Genomic DNA, 9,963 nt, shown 5'->3' with positions numbered 1-9,963 from the left:
CTACTTGGGAGGCTGAGGCAGGAGAATTGCTTGAATCTGGGAGGTGGAAGTTGCAGTAAGCTGAGATCACACCACTGCACTCCAGCCTGGGTGACGGAGCAAGACTCTGTCTCAAAAAATAAAAATAAAAAGGCCGGGTGCAGTATCTCACACCTGTAATCCCAGCACTTCGGGAGGCCAAGACGAGTGGATTACCTGAGGTCAGGATCGAGACCAGCCTGATCAATATGGCAAAACCCCATCTTTACTGAAAATACAAAAATTAGCCAGGCATGGTGGCGTGTGCCTATAGTCCCAGCTACTTGGGAGCCTGAGGCAGAAGAGTTGTTTGAACCTGGGAGGTGGAGGTTGCAGTTAGCCAAAATTGCACCACTGCACTCCAGCCTGGATGAGAGAACGACACTCTGTCTCAAAAAAAATGAACAGAAACTCACCAGTAATCCCACTCCAAAGTACTTACCAAAAAGAAAATGAAAACATGATCACACAAAGACCTGTATATGACTATTCATAGCAACCTTATCCAGAAATACCAGAAACTAGCAACAATTCAAATGTTCATCCACAGATACATGGAGAAACAAATTATGGTACATCCATATGATGGAATAGTGCTTAGCCATGAAAAGAAATAAAGTTTTCATTGACATTAAATAACCAGGAGAGCCAGGCACAACGGCTCACGCCTATAATCCCAGCACTTTGAGAGGCCAAGGTGGGCAGATCACCTGAGGTCAGGAGTTCGAGACCAGCCTGGCCAACATGGTGAAACCCTGCCTCTACTAAAAATACAAAAATTAGCTGGGCATGGTGGCATGTGCCTGTAGTCCCAGCTACTCGGGAGGCTGAGGCAGGAGAATCGCTTGAACCTAGGAGGTGGAGGTTGCAGTGAGCCAAGATTGTGCCACTACACTCCAGACAGGGTGACAAAGCGAGACTCTGTCTCAAAACAAAACAAAACAAATAACCAGGAGAGAGAAATCCATAGAGCAAGAAATATTCATGGTTGCCCAGGGTTGGTAGGTAAGGAGTAACTGCCAACCAGCACAAGGTTTCCATTTGCAGGGATGAAAAAGTTCTGGAACTAGATAATGATGATAGTTGCCCAACAAAGTGAATGTACTTAATGCCATTGAACTGTACAGTTTAGCAGTTTAGAATGGTTAAAATCAGAGGGGGGGTGTGGGGGGGTGGTGTGTGTGTGTGTATGTGTGTGTGTTTGTCAAACACCAAACCAGATCCAGGATAAAATGGTATAAGTTTTATGTTATGTGTATTTTTCCACAATTAAAAAAAGGAAAGCGGCTGGGCACAGTGTCTCACACCTATAATCCTAGCACTTTGGGAGCCCAAGGGAGGAGGATTGTTTGAGCTCAGGAGTTCAAGATCAGCCTGGGCAACATAGGGAGACCCCCCCCATCTCTACAAATAATAAAAATATTAGCCAGGCTTGGTGACACATACCTGTGGTTCCCGGTACTGAGGGGCTGAGGTGGGAGGATTGCCTGAGCCCAGGAGGTTGAAGCTGCAGTGAGCTGTGATCATGCCACTGTACTCCAGCCTGGGTGGCAGAATGAGACCCTGTCTCAAAAAAAAAAAAAAAGAAGAAGAGGCCAGGCACGGTGGCTCATGCCTGTAATCCCAGCACTTTGGGAGGCTGAGGCAAACAGATCACCTGAGGTTGGAAGTTTGAGACCAGCCTGACCAACATGGAGAAACCCTGTCTCTACTAAAAATACAAAATTAACCGAGTGTGGTGGCGCATGCCTGTAATCCCAGCTGCTCGGGAGGCTGAGACAGGAGAATGGCTTGAACCCAGGAGGCAGAGGTTGCAGTGAGCCGAGATCGCGCCTTTGCACTCTAGCCTGGGCAGCAAGAGCGAAACTCCATCTCAAAAAAAAAAAGAAGAAGAAGTACATGCAACAACCTGGATGCCTCCCAAACATTGAGATTCTAAGCAAAAGATGCTGACTGGGTCCAAGTGAAAGATGATGGTGGCTTGGAAAAGGGAACAGCTATGAAAAACTGTACAATATGGTCACAAGTTAGAAGTGGGAGGTGAAGGGATGGGAAGAATCGAGGCAGTGGCCAGGTTCCTGGTCTGAACATCTCAGCAACTTGAGCAGGGGGACAGGACCAGGATTCAGAGAAAAGAGTATAAGTTTGGTTTTAAACATGCAGAGAGACTCATTACATGTGAAATAACCAACATCACCTCTTCTAGGAAGACCTCCTTGACTACCTGCTCTATGGCCACCCCCATCATTGCCAACCCTTGCTGATTTCATTTTCTCCACAGCTCTCATCACTGCCTGAGAAGTTTCTTGTCTATTTATCTGTTTGGTGTCCATGAACACAGGAGTCTTTATCTTCTTGACCACCACCAGATCTCCAACACCTGTCTCCATACCTAGCACACAGTAGGTGCTCAGTAAATGCTTGTGGGATGAATGGAGCACACCTCTGGGATGTAATCTCCATGAAAGCTGAGGCTTTTGTTTTAGCACTGCCATGTTCCTAGCACATGGCACACAGCAGATCTTCGCTAAGTGCTTATTAGATGAAGAGAGTACCCACAAAAAGACAGTCCCACCTTCTCATGGGAAGGCAGGCTCCCAGCCCAGCCCTGGCTATGGATGTTCTAGCAGGGTAGGGTTTCCCACTGAGCTTCCCACACCCTGTCCCCTTCCCCAAGACCTCTTATCCACTTCTACCATGCTGTCAGCAAACTCAGATCCCGTACTTTGTGTATGCCTCACATTTCACAGGTCTGCCCTGGCTCAATCTGTTGTTGGTCACAGTCAGAGAGAAGGTCCCTGAGCCTTTGACCCACGGCATGGGGAAATGAATGCCTGGTCAGGTCAGGGACTCTTGGCTGTGTGATCCTAGGGAAGCCCCTCCCTGCTCTGGGCTTCACTCTGTTCAGGGGAGACAGGCTGTGTGGACCTTGGAGATTAGATGTGTGGTACCCCCAGAAAGACACACACACACACACACACACACACACACACACACAGAGTTCCATGGAAGGCATGTTGCCCATTCCCGCTGCCTGAGCAATCAGAGCGGTCTGTGCCCCTGGCTATGATGAGGGGTTCAAGGATGGACATGTGACCCATGCCTGGCCAGCCAGGCTCAGACCTGAGACCCTGTTAAGTGGGAGGAGCAGAGCCTGCCTGATAGTGAAGCCAGTGCAGAGGGAAGATGTGGAGGGAGAAGGCTACCAGGCAGCATCAGTGGAGCCCCTGGATTCTGGGCCAACACTAACACTGGCATCATTCCCAGGGCAGGAAGGGCAAGGTGGAGTGTCCCCAAGTCTAGACATTCACCAGGAAAGGAAAATGCCAGGCATATGGACATATGGGCCTCAATGTGGGGGAAATTCCAGGGCGCCTGCGAATCTTGGTTCTCAGAGCCCCTGGTGCTGGAGTCAAAGGTTGACCTGGGTGAAGGAGGCAGAAATCAGAGAGCATGAGCCTGGCTTTTTTGGGGGGGTTTGGGTGTGGGGGATTCCTTTTATTCATTTTTTTTAATTAAGGTAAAATTCACAAAACAAAAAGTTAACCATTTTAAAATGAATAATTTAGGGCCAGGCATGGTGGCTCACACCTGTAATCCTAACACTTCGGGAGGCCAAGGCAGAAGGATCACTTTGAGCCCAGGAGCTAGAGACCAGCCTGGGCAATACAGTGAGATCCCATCTCTCCAATTTTTTTTTTTTTTTTTTTTTTTTTTGAGACAGAGTCTCGCTGTGTCATCCAGGCTGAAGTGCAGTGGCACAGTCTCGGCTCACTGCAAGCTCCGCCTCCCGGGTTCACGGCATTCTCCTGCCTCAGCCTCCCGTGTAGCTGGGACTACAGGTGCCTGCCACCGCACCTGGCTAATTTTTTGTATTTTTAGTAGAGACAGGGTTTCACCGTGTTAGCCAGGATGGTCTCGATCTCCTGACCTCATGATCTGCCCGACTCGGCCTCCCAAAGTGCTGGGATTACAGGCGTGAGCCACCGTGCCTGGCCCTAAATTTTTTTTTTTTAATTAGAGTCTCATTGAATATGGCCACTGCTTTTAGGGTTCATGTGTCTCTCTTCACAATCCGAGCCAGGCCTGCATGCCAGCAACCATTTTCTTTTTTTTTTTTTTGAGACGGAGTCTCGCTCTGTCGCCCAGGCTGGAGTGCAGTGGCCGGATCTCAGCTCACTGCAAGCTCCGCCTCCCGGGTTTACGCCATTCTCTCGCCTCAGCCTCCCCAGTAGCTGGGACTACAGGCGCCCGCCATCTCGCCCGGCTAATTTTTTGTATTTTTTTAGTAGAGACGGGGTTTCACCGTGTTAGCCAGGATGGTCTCGATCTCCTGACCTCGTGATCCGCCCGTCTCGGCCTCCCAAAGTGCTGGGATTACAGGCTTGAGCCACCGCGCCCGGCCAGCAACCATTTTCTAAGGGACCTGCATCTAGTGTTGATCTTGCCACCACCAACTCTTGTGTGCATATTGTCCAGCACAAAAAGGTAAAGTTAATTGTCAATGATTGGGGAAACCAAACCACTCCAAGCTATGCCACCTTTGTGGCTACTGAACGATTGATTGGTGATGCCATAAAGAGTCAAGTTGCAATGAACCCCAACAACACAGTTTTTGATGGCCAACGTCTTATTGGATGTGGATTTGATCATGCTATTGTCTGGTCTGATATGAAGCACTGCCCCTTCATGGTGGTGAGTGATGCTGGCAGGCCCAAGGTCCAAGGAGAGAACAAGGGAAAAACAAAAAGCTTCAGGCCAGGTGTGGTGGCTCACGCCTGTTATCCCAGCACTTTGACAGGCTGAGGTGGGTGGATTGCTTGAGCCCAGGAGTTCGAGACCAGCCTGGGCAACATGCTGAAACCCTGTCTGTACTAAAAATACAAAAATTAGCCAGGTGTGGTAGCATGCACCTCTAGTCTCAGCTACTTAGGAGGCTGAGGAGGGAGGATCACTTGAACCTGGGACGTCAAGGCTGCAGTGAGTCATGATCGCGCTACTGCACTCCAACCTGGGCAATAGAACGCTCAAAACAAAAAGCTTCTGGCCGGGCGCAGTGGCTCAAGCCTGTAATCCCAGCACTTTGGGAGGCCGAGACGGGCGGATCACGAGGTCAGGAGACCCAGACCATCCTGGCTAACACGGTGAAACCCCGTCTCTACTAAAAAATACAGAAAACTAGCCGGGCGAGGTGGCGGGCGCCTGTAGTCCCAGCTACTTGGGAGGCTGAGGCAGGAGAATGGCGTAAACCCGGAAGGCGGAGCTTGCAGTGAGCTGAGATCCGGCCACTGCACTCCAGCCTGGGCGACAGAGCGAAACTCCGTCTCAAAAAAAAAAAAAAAAAAAAAGCTTCTATCCAGAGGTGTCCCCTATGGTTGTGACAAAGATGAAGGAAATTGCAGAAACCTACCTTGGGAAGACTGTTACCAATGCTGTGCTCACAGGGCCAGCCTACTTTAATGACTCAGCATCAGGCTACCAAAAAGATGCTAGAACTATTGCTGTCTCAATGGACTTAGAATTATCAACAAGCCAACTGCTGCTGCTATTGCTTCTGGCTTCAACCAAAAGGTTGGAGCTGAAAGAAATGTGCTGATCTTTGACCTGGGAGGTAGCACTTTATTTTATTTTATTTATTATTTATTATTTATTTTGTCTTATTCTTACTTTATTTTTTGAGACACAGTCTCATTCTGTCACACAGGCTGGAGTGCAGTGGCACGATCTTGGCTCACTGCAACATTGCTCTCCTGAGCTCAAGTGATCCTCCCACCTCAGCCTCCCGAATAGCTGGGACTACAGGTGTTTGCCACCATGCCCAGCTAATTTGTTAATTTTTTGTAGAGATGAGGTCTCACTATGTTGCCCAGGCTGGTCTCAACCTCCTGGGATCAAGAGAGCCTCCCACTTTTGCCTCCTGAGTAGCAGGACTATAGGCGTGCAGGAGGTGGCACTTTTGAAGTGTCAGTCCTCACTATTGAGGATGAAATTTTTGAGGTCAAATCTACAGCTGGAGAAGGTGGAGAAGACTTTGCAACCAAATGGACAGCCGTTGCACTGCTGAGCTCACGTGCAAGCATAAGAAGGACCTCAGTGAGAACAGGAGAGCTGGCTGAGCATGGTGGCTTATGCCTGTAATCTCAGTACTTTGGGAGGCCAAAGCAGATGGATTACTTGAGGTCAGGAGTTCGAGACCAGTCTGGCCAACATGGTAAAACCCCATCTCTACTAAAAATACAAAAGTTCAAAAGTTAGCCAGGTGTGGCTGGGCACAGGGGCTTATGCCTATAATCCCAGCACTTAGGGAGGCCGAGGCGGGTGGATCACGAGGTCAGGAGATCAAGACAATCCTGGCTAACATGATGAAACCCTGACTCTACTAAAAATACAAAAAATTAGCCGGGCATGGTGGTGGGCACCTGTAGTCGCAGCTACTCAGGAAGCTGAGGCAGAAGAATTGCTTGAACCTGGGAGGCGGAGGTTGCAGTGAGCCACTGCACTCCAGCCTGAACGACAGAGCGAGACTCTGTCTCAAAAAAAAAAAAAAAAGCCGGGCGCGGTGGCTCAAGCCTGTAATCCCAGCACTTTGGGAGGCCGAGACGGGCGGATCACGAGGTCAGGAGATCAAGACCATCCTGGCTAACACGGTGAAACCCCGTCTCTACTAAAAATACAAAAAACTAGCCGGGCGAGGTGGCGGCGCCTGTAGTCCCAGCTACTCGGGAGGCTGAGGCAGGAGAATGGCGTGAACCCGGGAGGCGGAGCTTGCAGTGAGCTGAGATCCGGCCACTGCACTCCAGCCTGGGTGACAGAGCGATACTCTGTCTCAAAAAAAAAAAAAAAAAAAATTAGCTGAGTGTGGTGGCAGGCACCTGAAATCCCAGCTACTTGGGAGGCTGAGGTAAGAGAATCACTTGAACCCAGGAGGCAGAGGTTGCAGTGAGCCAAGATCGCATCATTGCACTCCAGCATGGGTGACAGGAGCAAGACTCCATCTCAAAAAAAAAATTGTAAAAAAATTAGCCAGGCGTAGCGATGGGTGCCCGTAATCCCAGCTACTAAGGAGGCTGAGGCACGAAAATTGCTTGAACCTGGGAGGCAGAGATTGCAGTGAGCAGAGATCAGGCCACTGCACTCCAGCCTGGGTGACAGAGGGAGACTCTGTCTCAAAAAGAAAAAAAAAAAAGAGCTGCCCCCACGCCTTCATGCAGCTTGTGAAGGTGCAAAGCATCCTCTCTCTTCCAGCACCCAGGCCAGAATTGAGACTGATTCTTTCTAGGCAGGAATCGACATCTATACCTCCATTACCATGCCCGATTCGAAGAATTGAATATTGACCTGTTCCATGCCCAATTCGAAGAATTGAATATTGACCTGTTCCATGCCGATTCGAAGAATTGAATATTGACCTGTTCCATGCCCGATTCGAAGAATTGAATATTGACCTGTTCCATGCCCGATTCGAAGAATTGAATATTGACCTGTTCCATGCCCGATTCGAAGAATTGAATATTGACCTGTTCCATGCCCGATTCGAAGAATTGAATATTGACCTGTTCCATGCCCGATTCGAAGAATTGAATATTGACCTGTTCCATGCCCGATTCGAAGATTGAATATTGACCTGTTCCATGCCCGATTCGAAGAATTGAATATGACCTGTTCCATGCCCGATTCGAAGAATTGAATATTGACCTGTTCCATGCCCGATTCGAAGAATTGAATATTGACCTGTTCCATGCCCGATTCGAAGAATTGAATATTGACCTGTTCCATGCCTGATTTGAAGAATTGAATGCTGACCTGTTCCATGGCATCCTGGACCCGTAGAAGAAGCCCTTCGAGATGCCAAACCAGACAAGTCACAGATTCATGACATCACCCTGGTTGCTGGTTCAGCTTCTAACTGCAAGATTCAGAGCTCGCCCAAGACTTCTTCAATAGAAAAGAACTGAAGGCTGGGCATGGTGGCTCATGCCTGTAATCCCAACAGTTTGGGAGGCTGAGCTGGGAGGATCACTTGGGCCCAGGAGGTTGACACTGCAGTGGGCCATGATTGTGCCACTGCACTCCAGCGTGGGCAACAGTACGAGACTCTGTCTCAAAAAAACAAACCAAACTGCATAGGAGCATTGACCCTGATGAAGCTGTTGCTTACGATCCAGCTACCCAGGCAGCCATCTGATCTGGAGACAAACCAGAAAACATTCAAGACTCATTGCTCCTGGATGTCACTCCTCTTTCCCTTTCATTGAAACTGCTGGCTGAGTCACGACAGTCCTTGTTAAGCATAATACTTCCATTCCTACCAAGCAGATACAGACCTTCACTACCTGCCCTGGCAGCCAGCCTGCCATGCTTACTCAGGTTTATGAAGGCCAGCGTGCCATGAGCAAGGATAACAGCCTGCTTGGCAAGTTTGAACTCATGGGCATACCTCCTGTGACAGTGTGACAGTGTTCCTCACACTGAAGTCACTTGACACTAATGTCAGAGACATCCTCAGTGTCTCTGCTCTGGACAAAAGTACAGGAAGCTGGGTGTGGTGGCTCACACCTGTAATCCTAGCATGTTGAGAGGCTGAGGCAAGTGGATTACTTGAGCCCAGGAGTTTGAGACCATCCTGAGCAACAATAGTGAAACCCCATCTCTACAAAAAAATACAAAAAAATTGGCCAGGTATGATAGGGTGCACCTGTAGTCTCAGCTACTTGGGGATGCTGAGGCAGAAGGATCACTTGAGCCCAGGAAGTCGAAGCTGCAATGAGCCGAGTTTGCACCACTACACTCTAGCCTGGGCAACAGAGCAATGTCTCAAAAAACAAAAAATAGTACAGGAAAAAAGAACAAGATTACTATCACTAATGAATGACCGTTTGACCTAACGAAGGGCCGTTTGAGCAAGGAGGACATTGAGCGTATGGTCCAGGAAGATGAGCAGTACAAAGCTAAAGATGAGAAGCAGAGGGTCAAGAATTCACTTGAATCCAATGCATTCAACAGGAAAGCCACCGTTGAAGATGAGAAAATTCAAGGCAAGATTAATGGTGAGGACAAACAGAAGATTCTTGACAACTGTAATGAAATTATCAACTGGCTTCATAAGAATCAGATGGCAGACAAGGAAGAAATTGAACATCAGCAGAAAGAGCTGGAGAAAGACTGCAACCCCATCATTACCAAGCTGGACCCAAGTGCTGGAGGACCGCCAGGAGGCTCACCTGGGGGAGTCCCTGGTAATGGAGCTCCTCCCTCTAGTGGTACTTCCTCAGGGACAACCATTTAAGAGGTTGATTAAGCCAACCCCAGTATAAAGATCACATGATTCCACATAGCTAAAACACTGAAGAACCCAAATTTGTAACAAATTATGTGGCAGTTTTAATGCTGAGCTGCTAGGGGCTGGGCGTAGTAGCTCACAGCTGTAATCTCAGCACTTTGGGAGGTTGAGACAGGTGAATCACTTGAGGTCAGGAGTTCGAGATTAGCCTGGCCAACATGGTGAAACCCTGTCTCTACTAAAAATACAAAAATTAGCTGGGCATGGTGGTGCACACCTATAATCCTGGCTACTCGGAAGGCTGAGGCAGAAGAATCACCTGAACCCGGGAGGTGGAGGTTGCAGTGAGCAGAGATTACACCACTGCACTCCAGCATAGGTGACAGAGTGGGACTCCATCTCAATAAATTAAATAAATAAATAAATAAAGTCGAGCTGCTAAATTACTGAACATTCTCAACACTTATATGGAACATGTGCACAGGGGAAGAAAGTAACATTGTAGTTTATAAGCACTGTATTGTAAGTGGAAAATGCAATGTCTTAAATGAAACTATTTAAAATTGGCACCCCCCAAAAAACAGCTGGTCTGGGTGGCAGGCACCTGTATTCCAAGCTACTCAGGAGGCTGAGGTGGGAGGATTGCTTGAGTCCAGGGGTTGAAG

At 48.6% G+C, this 9,963-nt stretch overlaps 1 pseudogene; it reads left to right on the top strand.

The window, feature by feature from the left end:
- Positions 1 to 4,674: 4,674 nt before the first annotated feature.
- Positions 4,675 to 9,316, top strand: LOC117090966 (annotated as a pseudogene).
- The last annotated feature ends 647 nt before the right edge of the window (positions 9,317 to 9,963 follow it).

The sequence above is a fragment of the Trachypithecus francoisi genome, unplaced genomic scaffold (assembly GCF_009764315.1).
Source record: "Trachypithecus francoisi isolate TF-2019V2 unplaced genomic scaffold, Tfra_2.0 Lachesis_group11, whole genome shotgun sequence".
In the NCBI taxonomy this organism is placed as follows: Eukaryota; Metazoa; Chordata; class Mammalia; order Primates; family Cercopithecidae; genus Trachypithecus; species Trachypithecus francoisi.
This window is presented reverse-complemented; position numbering and strand designations above follow the sequence as displayed.